Below are 16,217 nucleotides of genomic sequence, written 5' to 3'. Positions count from 1 at the left end.
TTTCCACCTCCAGGACACATTATTATGCTACCTAAGCCACCTTTGTGTTCTTTCAAGCAAGCGTGCCAAATTGATTTGGGAGGCACACTACAATCGGGTCGCAGGACATTTCAGTGTGGAGAAAAATGTGGTCATACTACAAAAATATTTTTATTGGCCAAAACTTCGATAAGACATTGGAAAATATATTAGATCTTGCACTTCCCGTGCCATCAAGAAGCAAGGCATGTACACTCTTCTTCCTACTCCCAACCAACCCTGAGAATCCATCTTCGTCGACTTTCTGTTGGGCCTCTCTTCTACCAAGCATGGTAATGACTTTGTATTTGTGGTTGCAAGAAAAGTATCACAACAAAGGACACTGCCAAACTCTTCTTTGAATGAGTATGAGTACAATTTGGAATCCCACAAACCATTATATTAGATCGGGATAGCAGGTTCCTGAGCACATTCTGGACGAGCCTGTAGACATTATTGGACACTAAGCTCACCAAATCAACTGCATTCCATCCCAAGACTGATGGCCAGACAAAGGTCGTCAACAAGATGATAATGCACATACTATGCATGTACAACTCCAAACATCCACAGACCTTGGATGAGAGCCTTCCTTATGTGTGACACAGTTATAACAGAGCTCTCCATAGCTCCACTGGTCGCATTCATTTTCAAGCGAGTATGAGTTTTCAACCATTGTGTTTGATTGATGTTGCCATGCTTCATGCGACTACACGGACAGAATCCACACATGTACAGTCTGAGGCTGATAAAGTAACCTGGTTTATTGAATGCATCCAACACATCCGCCATAAGGTGCACGACATCTTGGATAAGTCCAATGGCAAGTACAAGAAACGATATAATCAACATCGGGTACCGCACAAATTTCAGGTGGGCGACAAAGTTTGGTTGCATTTGCATAAAGAACACCTTACAGGAGCCCATAAGAAGCTCAGACCAATTTGATATGGGCCTTACACCATCACCAAAGTTGTGGGAGAATACTTTTGAGCTCAACACTCCTCCATTCCTTGGTCTGCACCTAGTGTTAAATGTGGACTGCCTACGGCCATACTTTCCACCATGACTTGACACATCAGATATTGCAGAACAACTCACACTAATAGAGCTAAACCCAGACTACATGGAACATACCACAAATGATCGGATCATGGACACGCAGAGCAAGAACACTTGCTAGCAGAATATCCAACTGTGTCGGGTTGTCAAAGGTAGTCAACTCTTGCACCAAGGAAAGTGGCTCACTAAGGACCGAGTTCAATAGAAGTTTCCCCATCTCATAGAGGCACTCAACGTAATGGGGACCATTTCTTCCTACAGGGGGAGGACTAATCCAGGTGAATATTGGTGGCCACCCACATATTCCACTTGGATCCCCACCATTATTTCTTTCAATTTCCTTAATTGTAGCACAATTTACTATTTTTGGCAGTTTTCAGGTCTCAAACTTCGGAAGCTGTTTTGAGGCCCTAAATGACATTTTTTTGGAAAACGAGCAAACCCATAGCCCTAGTGTTAAATGTGGACTGCCTTCGGCCATACTTTCCACCATTACTTGACACATCAGATATTGCAAAACAACTCACACTAATAGAGCTAAACATACACTGCATGGAACATACCACAAATGATCGGATCATGGACACGCAGAATAAGAACACTTGCTAGCAGAATATCCAACTATGTCGGGTTGTCAAAGCTAGTCAACTCTTGCACCAAGTGGCTCACTAGGGACCGAGTTCAACAAAAGTTTCCCCATCTCATAGAGGCACTCAACGTAATGGGGACCATTTCTTCCTATAGAGGGAGGACTAATCCAGGTGAATATTGGCGGCCACCCACATATTCCACTTGGATCCCCACCATTGTTTATTTCAATTTCCTTAATTGTAGCACAATTTACTATTTTTGGCAGTTTTCAGGTTTCAAACTTCCAAAGCCGTTTTGAAGCCCTAAATGACATATTTTTTTGGAAAACGAGAAAACCCATAGCCCATAGTAGGGGTTTGTAGACGAAACTTGTAGTCATCGCATAAATTTTTCTAACGAGGTATCATACACGTCAAACATAGATCGTATGCCAAATTTACGACTCCGGGAAGTTGATGTACCAATTTACCCCAACGGGGCCCACAAAAGTTTGGGGCTTCATCTCCTAGGGTTAGGTTTTTGGATGTTTAAAGTTTTCCATTGTTTCTAAATAATAAATAGGCATTCATGCCTCATTGTAATATAGTTAAGAAGACATGTAGCCGCCACATCTCTTCTTAGAAATAAACTATCATCGCCTGCGCTAGTTTATTTCCTTTCTAAATGTAAACAATTTTCAATACTTTGGTATTAATGAATTGAAGTTTTGTGTCATTGTATCTCCATATTTCTGTTTATATCTATATTTCGTTTCATTCTTTCATAAATCCTGCCACATCTCTTTTTAGAGATAAGCCACTATCGTCTAAGCTAGTTTCTTTCCATTTTGCATGTAAACAATTTTAAATACTTTGGTATTAAGTAATTGGGGTTTTGTTTTCATTGTATCTCTGTGTTTCTGTTTATATCTATATTTCATTTCATTCCTTCATAAATCAAGATCAATGGCTGGACATACACCAAGAGGAGCATATAAATTAAAGGTTCGAGACCTCATTTGGTACATCCAAAGTGCAAGAAATCAAGGATAATACCTTTGTAGTAGCCGTGGATTTAAGGCCCAACAAAGGAGAGAGAAGGTTTGTTTTTGGTTAATTTCTCATGACTATTTAGGCCGCATTAGAAGCAAAAGCAATGAGCGAAGAAGAGTAGTTCTATGCTAAATTTTGTGGTAGATTATCCTTGTGAACAAACCAAGAACTTCAGTAGGATTCCGAGCTCCTGCAGGTGCCCTTTTTAGAGCCGAAAAGGTGCAATAGTGGGGTGGAAGGTGTCTTAAGGACTAACGAAGGAAGGATCTTTTAGAGGAAAGGGTAGTTGTAGTACTTTGGAGCATTAGAGACCGAGTTGGAAGGGTTGTAGCAGTGGGTACAACATGCCCTTACTAGAGGTCTGAAATCTTTGATAAGGACACAAAGCAGAGTTGCAAGAGGCACAGATAAACATGGTATGTTAGTCTCCTTTTGTTGATGTTTTTCTAGTGGATAGATAATCCAAATTTGGTACAATTGTTGGAGGACATCTTATGGCCAGTGTTAGGAGGGAAACAAGTAGGTGTTCTGTTGAGTCCTAAGTGTAGACTGAGGAGGACTTTAGATTTTCTAGGAGAGGTAGTGATTTGGAGGCCCACTGGTTGATCCCTTGAAGAAAGAAGTGGCAGCCTAAGTGGGGTAGTGAGTCATCCCTAAGTTAGGAGTCGCAGAAGGACATTTGATAGTCATAGTGGGCAACCTTATGTGCATTAAGTTTGCCTCATTGGAGCAACATAAGAAGGCAATAGAGGGAAGAAGTCCCTAAGAGCTGAGGAGCAACAATGGGTAGTCAAGGAATTGTTCACAAACGGAGTTATGAACTCACAAGAAGGCCCTCTTTGTTTATTTGTTGATAGACTAATGATCATCTAGAGGGAAAATTGGACAGTCATATTCAGTGAACTAAATGGGCATGATTCATTGGTAGAGGTAGAGCTATAGATTGAGAGCAGAGGAACCAACAAACATGTTCAGGGTACAACCAAAAGAAGTTGTGATGGTGAAATACATCAGCTAGTAGGTCAGTTGTATCTTGTTCAGGGTAGATTGGTTGTCATAGTTGACACCAAACCCTAGTTAGTATTCTTGTATCAATGACTATATAAGGGTTGTGATCCCTGGTACAGGAGCCCTAGACAGTTGTATTACAGTTTGTGAATATAACAAAGTTAGGTTGTTGAAAAATTGTAAACAGTGGTTTATTTGTGTACATGTTGATTTACTGCTATATGTCTTCCATTGTGCAAAGTAGTTTGTTATGGCATTTGTGTTGGTTGTGTTAGAGATTATAAGACCCTAACCTAGATTCTCCAGTGCCTTGGAAAAACAACATGGTATCAGAGCTACTTTGAAGGGACAATGAATCAAATTGTGCACAACGAGTACAACTCAAGAGGGATTTTGTCACATTGTTGTTGAAGGACTAATAACAATGTCAAATATGTTGGTTGGTCTGTGATATGAAGATAGGTTGGAAGGGTTTTCCAACTACAGTCCATGGAAGGAAATGATCAAGTTGGTTCTGATGGTGAACAGGATCTGGGACTTTGCCAAGAAAGAGATCAAGAAGTTAACTGACCCTAAGGAGCTGGAAGTGTATTAAGAGATGGATATGAGGGCCAAGTTGATCATCCTAGATGGTGTCAAGGATACTTTGATAACTCATCTGTCTGGGAAGAACACTACCCATGAGATGTGGAAAGCTCTTCAGGATTTGTTCCAAAATAAGAGCAAGAATCAGTAGTTGGTATTGCAAGATAAGTTGAAGGCCACCAAGATCACACAGGGTGAAGGGGTGATTTCGTATTTGATGAGATTGTCTCAGGTTCGAGATGAACTTGCCGCCATCAGAGTGACTATTACATATTCTGAGATGGTAAGGATTGCTTTGAAGGGGTTTACTCCATAATGGAAGTCATTCATCAAAGGGATCATTGCCAAAGAGAAGCTACCAGATTAGAATAGGGTGTGGGATGAATTCATTCAGGAAGAATTATGAGATGAAGATCTTCATCCGAAGAAGGAGGCTTCTAATGGTGACATAGCTCTCGCAATAAGGATGAAGGGCAAGCAAACGAAAGACTTGAGTAAGTTGAAGTGTTTCAATTGCGGTGGGTATGGTCATTATTTGATGAAGTGTCCAAAGAAGAAGTAAGGAAATGATGAGAAGAAAAAGGGGAAGTAGATTGTAGGATTTGCCACTTCTACTGAGGTAGATGACCTCTCCAGGAGAATGGAGAGTGAGGATTTTGCTTTGATTTCCCATTTCTCTAAGGGTGCCATTGATGAGGTTGCATGGTACGTGGAAAATGGTGTGTCGAGACATATGACAGGTTCGCAAGAAGTGTTCAAGACTCTAGTTGAGTGAGACTCGAAGTTGCACATGGTGGTGGGTGACAAGAGTCAAAACGAGATTAGAGGATCAGGTGTTGTGCCATTTAAAATGTAGTCAGGTTAGTTGATGCGAGTTCAGGATGTAATGTATTAACCATATCTCATATATAACGTGTTGTATGTCTCAGTGATCGAACGAAAGGGGTTTGACGTGATTTTACAGAATGGTAAAGTAAAGCTCAAGACTAGAGGCTCTAGCTCTGGTAGAGTGGTATTTGGGGTTAGAGAGCACAATTTATATAGGCTGATGGGAAAGCCTATATATCATGAGAAGCAGAAGCAGGAGAAGGTCCAGGTTCCAAAGGTTCAGAGGGAGTTGAGTCCTAACAAAGGTTTGTAGGTTCAAAGGGAGAATGTATAGTCCAAGAAGAGCGTGTTGTCAATGGGGAGTAAGGGTTCTTCTATAGTTGGCAAGAAGGAACCATGGGAAGGCCTAAAAGCATTTCAATAGAAGAAGTACGAGGTTTCTCGTGGCAGTGATACTTCCAAGAAGGGCACAATCCATGCTTTAGGGTTTGCTAGAGTTGTGAGCGTGAAGAGTTGGGTAGTATCGCCAACAATGATAATGATGATGAGTTACTTCCTAGCCTTGGAAGTACCTCCCTTGCTAAGAGGGTGTGTTGAGATTTGTAGCTTGGGAGGTACTCGAAACCGTCGGGTTCAAGGTTGTGAAGGAATTGACACCACAAAAAGGGCTTTGTGGGCTAGGAACCTAATATGTGGGCTTTGCACCCAATCTTGTGGGTGTGAAACCAAAGATGATTTTGTTGATTTGATCCTTGGATATTGTAGGGAACCCTTGTTGGAGCAAGGGGTCACAAAGAAATCCAAGACAGGCCTTGCTAAATGGGAGAAAAGATTTTTCTTATTTATATGATGGAACAACTAGTTAAAGTGTTTAAGTCAGCTTGGTTACAAGGTGTCTTTTTTAAGGGTTGGATATACACCAAGAGGAGCATATAATTTAGAAAGGTTGGAGACCTCATTTGGCACATTCAAAGCGTAAGATGTCAAGGATAATACCTTTGTAGTAACCGCAAATGAAAGGCCTAATGAAGGAGAGAAAGAAGGCTTGTTTTGGGTTAATTTATCATCACTGTTTGGGTTGCATTAGAAGCAAAAGAAGCCAACGAAGAGTAGTAGTTATGTGCTAAATTTTGTGGTATATTATCCTTGTGAGCATGCCGAGAACTTTAGTAGGAGTCTGAGCTCCTCTACGTTCCTTTTTTAGCGTCGAAAAGGTACAACTGTGGGCGCGAAGGTGTCCTAAGGACCAACGAAGGAAGGACCTATTAGAAGAAGCGTATCCACAGTCCTTTGGAGCATTGGAGACCAAGTTGGACATGCTATTGTACTCGGTACAACATGCCCTATCCAGATGTCTAAAATATGAGATAAGGACATAAAATGGAGTTGCAAGATGAGAAAATAAACAAGGTATGTTAGTTTCCTTTTGTTGACGTTTTTCTAGTGGATACATAGTCCAAATATGGGAGAATTGTTGGACATATTGTGGCTGTTAGGAGGGAAGAAAGTAGGTGTTCTACTGAGACCTAAGTGTAGACTGAGAAGGACTTTAGATATTCTAGGAGAGGAAATGATATGGAGGCTTAGTGTTTCATCCCTTGAAGGAAGAAGTCACAACCTAAGTGGGCTAGTGAATCAACCCTAAGTCGAGAGTTGGAGAAGGACATTTGACAGTCATAGTGGGTAACCATTTGTTTCCTAATTTTTCCTCATTGGACTAGCATAGGAAGGTAGTAGAGGGAAGAATAACCTAATAGCTAAGGAGCAGTAGTGGGCAATCAAGGAGTTGTTCACAAATGGAGTTGTGAACTACTCGCAAGAAGACTCTGTGTTGAGTCATTAATGGACTAATGATGAGCTAGAGGGAAATTTGGAGAGCTCTGTTCAGTGACCTAAAGGAGAAAGATTCATTGATAGAGGCAGAGATGCAGATTTGGAGCAGACGAACCAACAAACGTCTTTAGGGTACGACCAAGAGAAGTTGTGATGGTGCACTATATTAGCTAGTAGGTTAGTTGTATTTTGTTTAGGGTAGGTTGGTTATCATATTTGTTGACACGAAACCCTAGTTAGTATTATCGTATTAGTGATTGTGTGAGGGCCATGATTGTTGAAAAGTTGTCTATTTTTACATGTGTTGATTTATTGCTATATTTGTTCTAATGTGAAAAGTAGTTTGTTATGGCATTTTAGTTGGTTTTGTTAGAGATTCTAAGACCCTAACCTAGATTCTCCAGTGTCGTGGAAAAACAACATTCAAAGCCCTTATAGAGAACCAAATAGGGAGAAATATTAAAACACTCAGGTTTGATAATGGAGGCGAGTACAACTCAAATTCCTTCAAGGAGTTTTGTGCACATGATGGTATCAGGAAGAGCTGGAATTCCATAAAACCCTCAACAAAATGGAGTTGCAAAGTGGAGGAATAGTGTTATTATCAGAGTAGTCAAGGTTGTTTTACGTGATCAAGAGTTGCATATGTTTCTATGGGCAAAATCTTGCAACATTGTTGTTTATTTTTACAACCAGAGTCCACATAAGGTGTTAGGAAAATTGACACATGAGGAAGCTTTCAAAGGAAAGAAGCTAGATTTGGCACACATCCACATGTTTGGTTGTTTGGTATATTTCCATGTTCCATCAAAAAAGAGAACAAAATTAGAACCTATTCTTATGGAGCACAATGAGAACTCAAAATCCTGCAAAGTTTACATTCTTGCTCTCTGGAAAACAATGATACACATAGATGTGAGGTTTGAGGAACAGAGGGCTCTCACGATGTATTCTAGCATAGATTCTCCTATAGTGGAGGTTCAAGAGTAGGGGATACTTAAGAAAAGAACAATACAAACACCTCAAGATACTATGACACATAATTGTGAGAAGAATGTGCAAGCTAGGCAAGAGGAGAAAGGTGAGGAGAAGAGTGTTCCTCTCTTAGGCTTAGACTTCTAGCACATGGAGGAGGCCAAGTGGGTAGACACTGAGATATGCTCAAGAGTGCATGGGGACTCCTAGATGTTTAGTCAAACAAAGAAGGGCACCATAACAATATTCAGGCTATATGGCATTGGTGAGTGAGCCAATTGCGACCAATATTTTCAACTTCAAGAAGTAGTCGAGCATTAGTTTTGGATGGATGCTATGGTGGAAGAATATTTTTCTATCATGAAGAACAATGTTTGGGAGGTTGTGCCACAAACAACTAGAAAATTCGTGGTTGGCTTTAGATGGGTCTATAAGATTAAGCACATTGTAGATTGTCGTGTGGATGAGTTCAAGGCTTGATTTGTGGTTAAGGGGTTTTCATAGAATGAAGGGATTGGCTATGATTATACCTTCGCCCCAACTGCCAAATACTCATCCATCAGGGCAATAATTCCAGTTACAACACAATTGGGTTAGAAGATTCATCAGATGGATGTAAATACAACCTTCCTTTCATGGTTGGCTTTAGATGGATCTACATGATTAAGCACATTGTAGATTGTAGTGTGGATAAGTTCAAGGCTCGATTTGTGGTTAAGGGGTTTTCATAGAAAGAAGGGATTGACTGTGATCAAACTTTCGCCCCAACTGGAAAATACTCCTCCATCGGGGCAATAATTTCTGTTACAACACAAATGGGTTGGAGGATTCACCAAATGGATGTGAAGACAACCTTCCTTAATGGTGTGGTTGTAGAAGAAATTTATATTGAACAACAAGAGGGGTTTGAAGTGCATGGGAGGGATTCCCATGTGTGTATATTGAAGAGAGGATTATATGGACTCAAGCACACTCCTAGGGTATGGTATGCTAGGATTGATAACTACTTGCAGGTCATGGGCTTCACCAAGAGTAAGGCATATCCAAACATGTATTACATTTAGGTCAAGTGTGAGCCTCTCATTTTGGTTCTATATCTTATTTCTCATAATTTGCAAGAGGCTCATAGTGGAATGCAAGAGGACTTGGCAATATACTTCGACAAGAAGGATTTAGGGTCGATGCATTATTTTATGGGCTTGGAGATGTGGTAGAAGGATGGAGAGATATTCCTTGGGTAGGGGAAGTATGCAGTTGAGATCCTGAAATGACTCAGGATGATGAATTGCAGACCCATGTCTACACTGCTAGTGACCAACTGGAAGAAGATTGATGCTTTCAGATAAGAGGTACTGGACCCTACATTATATATATAGCTGATCAAATCTCTCATGTACCGCTTCTCCTTAGCTCATTCTTGTTGCATGATTAGTAATCACAAATCCTCAACAACCACTCTTGGGTCAATCGTCTCTTGAACAATTTTATGTTCTACTTAACCAACCTTTTAGCTAGTTAATAAGTAGAAAATGAGACCAATTGTTCCTTTCTCCAAATGGCCAACAACCTAGACTATAACTTCCTACAAATGACATCATGGTCTTCGATAACTGAAGACAAGATGGACTACATGTGTGTTTTGACTATGTCAGGATGATGTTTCTTATTGTTAAAGAAGCATTGGAACATTTAAAGAATTAGTTTATCACATTCTAGATCAAACATGATGTCATATAATCTAATCATGGCCATATCTTCTAAAATCTAGAGCTTTTTCCCAAAGGTAGGACCCACAGTGTTATCCCAATCTTGAAAGGTCTCTACTATCAACTTGAAAACTCCCCTCATAATATCATTGTTGTAACAACATATAGGTGTAGTCAATCTCATAATGTTACTAAGATAAGATGCAATTGGAAGTTTGACCCCTACACAAGGGTGTTTCAAGAGAGTTGGTTGTACTAGGGAAATCATGGTTGTTTTTAGAGCCCAACCTAGCTTCTTCCCCTCTCATTCGTTCACCTTCGAAAGGAGTGAGTCTTGTTCTTCCAGTTTGAGAAGGGATTTCACACTAGCCCTCATGTATTTCAGATATGTCCCAAGTACAAATATTTTATGTTTGATTTCTAGCTCCTTTTGCAAATCCTTCAGTTGCTCCCATTGAAGAATAACATGGACCTCTCTTGAGAAAAGTTTGTTGTTGTGCTTAGATTTCTAGTGTGTATCATAGTCCATTGAGGTGTTGTTGTGTTGTCTTACAAGATGTTTCAAATGCTCCATTGTGAAACAAGAAGGATATAATTCTGATATAATTCTTCTAATAGTACATGGAAATGACATCAAATAACTCTCAACCTATCAATAATAAAAACTGTTATAGGTCATACCCATCAACTTCAACTCTAACACACATGACAAAATCTTATATGACAAAAATGGACATTTCACTATTACAATCGAAAATTGCTTTTTTGACTCAATACAAGGTCCAACAAGGTATCTCGCTGGCATGTATAAGATTCCAACAGTGAAAATAACATATGCAACTGATGAATTCCAATTAGAAATTTTCCGGAAGTGATACTGTATTTTCCAAAAGGTGTACACATTTTTATAGGAGTTTGTCAAACAGTTTGAAGAAGGGTTGTTGTAGGTGTAAAAATTTTAATTCTAGGTTGGAAATTACATAATATAGCCAAAGTATATATAGAATCATAAACACATCAGCACTGATATATGATTTTCATCGCAACCCAACAAATATAAACCTTGAGAATAACCATAACAAGAGTTAGATGCAAATTTTTATCGTCCACTGAATTAAAAATTCGGAAATTTCATAATGGTTCATCACTAACCAATTTGATATTTCTTGGAAAAGACAGAATACCCAAAGAACAGGAACCAGATATATTTATATGTTTGCTAGTACACATAAACACTTAGCAAAGAGGTTCCTTGTGGCAAGCATTAGCTACAAGAATTTCACGACCCTTCTAATGCATATACAACCAAAGATTCAACCCCACTTGGTCTCACATTATATATAGTCAACAAAAGGTGACTTATCCTCGTATTATGCTTGAGTTTCTACCTCTGCAAATGATAGTCTCAGCGAACAAGAAAATGACAAACAAGGCAAGGAACTCGGTCACGGGAGAACAAAAGAAACTCAACTCAGTAATGCCCAATATATGTCCTCCCAAGGAGAGATAATATGCTCATCCAATAGAGATAACCCACGGTCTTCTGATGACAAGAAAATCAGCTTCTTCACACTCAGAATTTGTCCACCACTATTATACTCTCCAAGCAACAACCCCAATATTGATTTCGTCCGTTTTTCTAAGGGAACTCAATTTCTTCACTAGTTGAACTCGTCCCTGTGGCTTAGATCTGTACTTAGTCCTTTACATTAGCAGCAGGAAATTCATTCTTGGATCTAGAATTTGTGCCCACTAAGTGCTATGAACTCAACTCCTTTCAGCCAAGGAAAGCCATCCTTCTTGATACCGTAATATTTGGAACACCAAAAATTTGCAATACAATAGACCAAAAATAAGAAAAAGGATATGCCCAGAATGCCACAAATCTCAATTAGTGAGGATTATGCCCACAAAAAAAATAAGGACTTCTACAGGTCAAATGAAATATTCATGCCCAGAAATGTGATGATCATACCCAACAATGAGAGCACTCAACCTTGTGAAAAGTACGTTGTTATTTAAGCTAACCCTCATGCAAATGGTAATCTGAATACGGCCCACTAATTGGAATGTTGGTTTTTGGCACAATTTCAACCTCTTAATGATGTGACCTCGGCTTTAATGAAAGAAACTGCTCACTACCTATAGAAAATGAGCATCTTGATCCCCTGTCAATTGGATTTCACCACATTCCAATCTCCTGTTGATCGTGCTTTTAAATAATTTGTCTTTGATAAATAATTTGATCTTATAGTGATCAAACAATCCAATCTTTCAAGTGTCCAGGTGAAAAAAAATTAATGCGACCTCCTCAACTCGATAATAATGTTCATGGCCCTGCATAGTGTAAACTAGGCCAAAGAACTCATCGTTGGTTTTTCACAATTACGAATTCAGCCCTTTAATATTTAAATAATAAATAATTTAGCCATGAAACAAAATTTTGGCTTAATAATATTATATACCACCCCTTTAAATTTAATTTAATATGGTCTCTCCAAACAAATGTATGCTTTGAATGAATAATTGGTCCATATCCCAATTAATAATTTGGCTTGGCAATATTTGGCCCTTTCATAATTTTTTCTCTCAACCCTTTTAGAAGAATAATTCATTTTTGGCCCAGCAATGGGCTTTTGGAAAAATATTGGCCAAAAATAATAGTCTATACAAAATTCTCTTCGGCAACAAATGGATGTCACAATGGCTTCTTCAAAAATAACCTTACAGAACAATAAACCCCATAAAATTTGACAACGAGCGAATTAGGGCAATTATAAAGAACCATTGAAATTGTCGAGATTCTAGCTAGGGTGATTATTGAGGATCACCGAATGCTAGTTTCTCTGAAGCCCTAGATCTTCTCTAAAGTTGTTCCGCAATAAACCCTCAGGATGGCACGATACACAACTTTGATACCATTGTAATATTTCAGATATAAAATTAGTAGAAAATTGTTTCAAAAATTTAAGTCATCAGCTCCATAGAAAATTTGCACAAATTTCACAACAAAACAAGAAATGGAATCTGCAACTAAAGAATAGACAAAATAATCATACAAAGGAACTCAACCTTATTTGATTAATATGTAAAATATGAAGATACAAGAACTGGAAATCGCTGAGGTAATGGTCTCAAAATGATCTACAATAATGTCTCATTTGACCTCCAAAATAGTTAAACTATTGAGTACAAGCTGTGAATTCTGAATGAATTCAGCAAGGAGAGAGATGGGTTCTCACCCAAAGGTTTTCATCTTGGGGCTACTAAGGTAGAGCACTAAATTCTTTAATCCACACCAAAGAAAAATGCTCAAATGCAAGATGTCCTCAAATGTTCTTCTCCTCCTCATTTTAAAGGCCCCATAGATATATCTCCAATCTTCTAAAATTATTTTATTTTATTATTTTATTATTATTCTAGAAGCTCCCCCTTGACTTTATCTTAAGTGGATTTTTAATTTTATTTTATTTCACTTGGGTCACTTTTGACATTTTTGCTCCAATTAATTATTTTCTCATTTTTAATTAAATGATTAATTAAATTTTCCCACTAGGTGTAGCTCAATTGGCAATCACAATGTTATGAAGTAATATGTAAAGAATGAGATTTAAAGTTCAAATCCATGTGGGTTAGACCAACAAAAAAGGACTAATTAAAGTCATTTTAAACCTAGCAAAATTGTAAATCACCCACCATACTCTCTTCAGCCACCGGAAGTCACTTCTCAACATCTCATCCTATAAATCTTTTAGTTCTGGTTCCAACGAGCTATTACGCCAAGGGGTTCTATTAGATATTTATTTTGGAATTCCATCTCAAGCATAATTAATTAACTTATGCTCGATAATAATGGAAATCACTATAATTCAATGGAACCAAAAGAAAATTCACTGAACTACTTCTCATGGTAGAAAATTCCAAACGAACACTGCCGAACACCGTAAAACTCCTCAAAACTACCCCAAGACCCTTGCTGACATAATCCTACTCCTGTGACCTAGCTATCCCGTGACCTAAAAAACACCTTGGTTGTACTATAGAGGAAAATAAAATTGAGAACATTACATAAATATATATAGTTATGTTATATGTGTGTGTGCGCGCGCACATATTATGTTATGCTATGGTTATACTTATATATATATTATTATGAACTATATAGCAATGTTCCACCAAGACTCCGGTGCGGGGAGACGCACAGGGGGGACGTGTGGGAGTACCCTCAAATTTTAGGGAAATTTCGGGGGCGCAGGGAGTCGTCGAGGTATATATATATATATAAAATTCAAATTCATATTCATTGTCCACTGTTAAATAATGAAAGCATAAAAATATTAAGTAGACAATTGAAATTTGAATCATTGCTCCATCCTCATCATTCATTTTGATACATACATCATTCATATGACATCCTCAAGTGACAAGTCTCATTATTGAATTAATTATTATTCATACATACCATGAGATTCGAAAAACAAAAATAAAAATCAATAATAAAATATTCAAATAATGCTCATGTTGTAATCAACAATTTTACACTTGCAGCTTGTTGTGTCACTGTTTTAATTTATTTTGCAAATTTTTTTTTGTTTTTCTGCCCTGCAGGAAGAGTTAAAAAAAAAATTCATCATGTAAATTAAAATTTACAATGCAAATATAGTAGAATTAAATTTAAATTATTAAAATTTAAAAACAAAAACATAAGCAAAAAATAAAAATTAAATTCAAGTCACTGTGTTTTGAAGCATTTTGAAGTTTTCATTAAAATTTATATTTAAAAATTATTAAAATTTAAAACATTATAATTATAGTTTAAACAAATGATATCAAATTAAAAAAAATTAAAATTAAAATTTTTAAAAATTACAGCAGGGCCGCAGGCTGTATGTTCACTGTTACAACATTTTTTTTTTTAACTACAACATTAAAACAGTTCAGATTTCAAGCTTTAATGTCTACCTGGAGGTGGAGCCGCACAGCGTCAGGGACAGAGGGTTGACGGCAAAGGACTCAGGAGGTCCGAGGATGCTGGGCTGCGGCTGAAACTTGAAAGTCGTGGTCAAAATTTTAAACAACAGCAGCTGGAGCAACTGCCAACAGCAAGCCTGCAAGGGGACGCAGCACGCTGTCTCGGCTCAGCGTCTCTCAACGACAATGACTCGGTTCACAGTCCCTCAGCTTAGACTTTTAAGTTTTAGTTATTTAGTTTAAAAAAAAAATTTAATGGTTTTGATTTTTGAATTTTTGATTTTCAATTTTTAATTTTTAAGTCTTATTAGACAAATTTAAAGGGGGACGCCCAGGCGCACCCTTTTTGGGGAATCTAGACTCCCACACTGAAGGGGGACGCCGAGAAGCACCCTTTTTGGGGAGTCTAGACTCCCACACTGGGGAAACGCACCCCCTTGCGTCTCCCCAAGACTCCCCAAAAAGGGTGCGTGGGGAAACGCACCCCCAAGAGACTCCCCGTCCCGGGTCCGTGGGGTGTGAGGGGTGCGCGCACCCGACCCTGGGGGACGCGTCCCCGTGGAACACTGCTATATAGTTATATAGTTATATCTTATTATAATTATATAGTTATATAGTTATGTTATCTATAACTTTATGTTATGGTATATAGATATGTTATATATAGTTTAGTGTATATATTGTTCACAAGGATGGAGACCGCAACTTGGGAAGCGACTCAGGCATATGTGGACCTCGTCTCTGAGGAAGGAAAGGCCATTCTGGTGGCAAGGGAGAAAGCAATGTTTTACGACTCCGACTCCGACTCCGACTCGGCCGAAGATCGACTCCGACTCCGACTCCGACTTGGTAATGACTCGGCCGACTCGATTTCAATGACTCGGTCGTTGTAAAAAATACATTAAATATTTATTTTTTTATTAAAAAACATAATTTTAAATATTTTAAACATAATTTTAAAGATTTTCATTCATGTTTCCAAACACACAGTGGGTGAAGACAGTTTTGGAATTTATTGAAGGTGCTTGGCCCTTTCTTCTAGACCACATATGTATTATGAAGTATCTGTGGCTCCATTGAAGCTACCTGGAACTATAATCTTGAGCAGTCACATAAAATGCTTGAATCTCCATGTTCATTGCACATGCTAAGTATGAGTTCTGTTGAGGTTATGACAATGTTTGCATTAACAGTTTTGTTGGTGACTCTTCATCCTACAGCAGCATGTAAAAGTTACACAATTAACCAGTCCTATTGTTTGCAGCATTAAGGTGATTGAAGAAGTCTTGGTAACAGTATGGTGGTGGAGCACATACATGTGCATTGATCTTTGGATCCTTGATCAGAATTTCTGAAAGGGTTTGTATTGTTGATATGAGTATTTTCATAAACATTATTGTCCATACTGTGATAGACAGAAGATGCAGCCTTCTCTTCTGTAACTTTTGATCCATCACATGTGAAGGTTTAGGTCTAAATATTGACTCTACCGTAGTCACTATCAATACCCTGGTTTCACAATCACTACAACTCTACAGGAGTAAGTTCTGACTCCTGAGTACAGTGACAATGACACTATCAATAGTATGGTAGTATATAATAAAGTTGA

The 16,217-nt window shown here is 38.3% G+C and overlaps 1 pseudogene across 1 annotated transcript in view; it reads left to right on the top strand.

The window, feature by feature from the left end:
• The window catches only part of LOC149179537 (kinesin-like protein KIN-14I pseudogene), a 78,316-nt pseudogene extending 63,493 nt beyond the window's left edge, over positions 1-14,823 (top strand). The window contains exon 3 of the transcript XR_016257387.1: positions 14,620-14,823. The product of XR_016257387.1 is annotated as a kinesin-like protein KIN-14I pseudogene (transcript). The remainder of the gene's footprint in view (positions 1-14,619) is intronic.
• Positions 14,824-16,217: the final 1,394 nt, after the last annotated feature.

Source organism: Pinus tabuliformis, chromosome 3_2, assembly GCF_031772625.1.
Source record: "Pinus tabuliformis cultivar Carrire ecotype Pingquan chromosome 3_2, CPIR1, whole genome shotgun sequence".
NCBI classification, from domain to species: Eukaryota; Viridiplantae; Streptophyta; class Pinopsida; order Pinales; family Pinaceae; genus Pinus; species Pinus tabuliformis.
The sequence above is the reverse complement of the archived record's forward strand: the minus strand, read 5'-3'. Positions and strand labels throughout refer to the sequence as shown.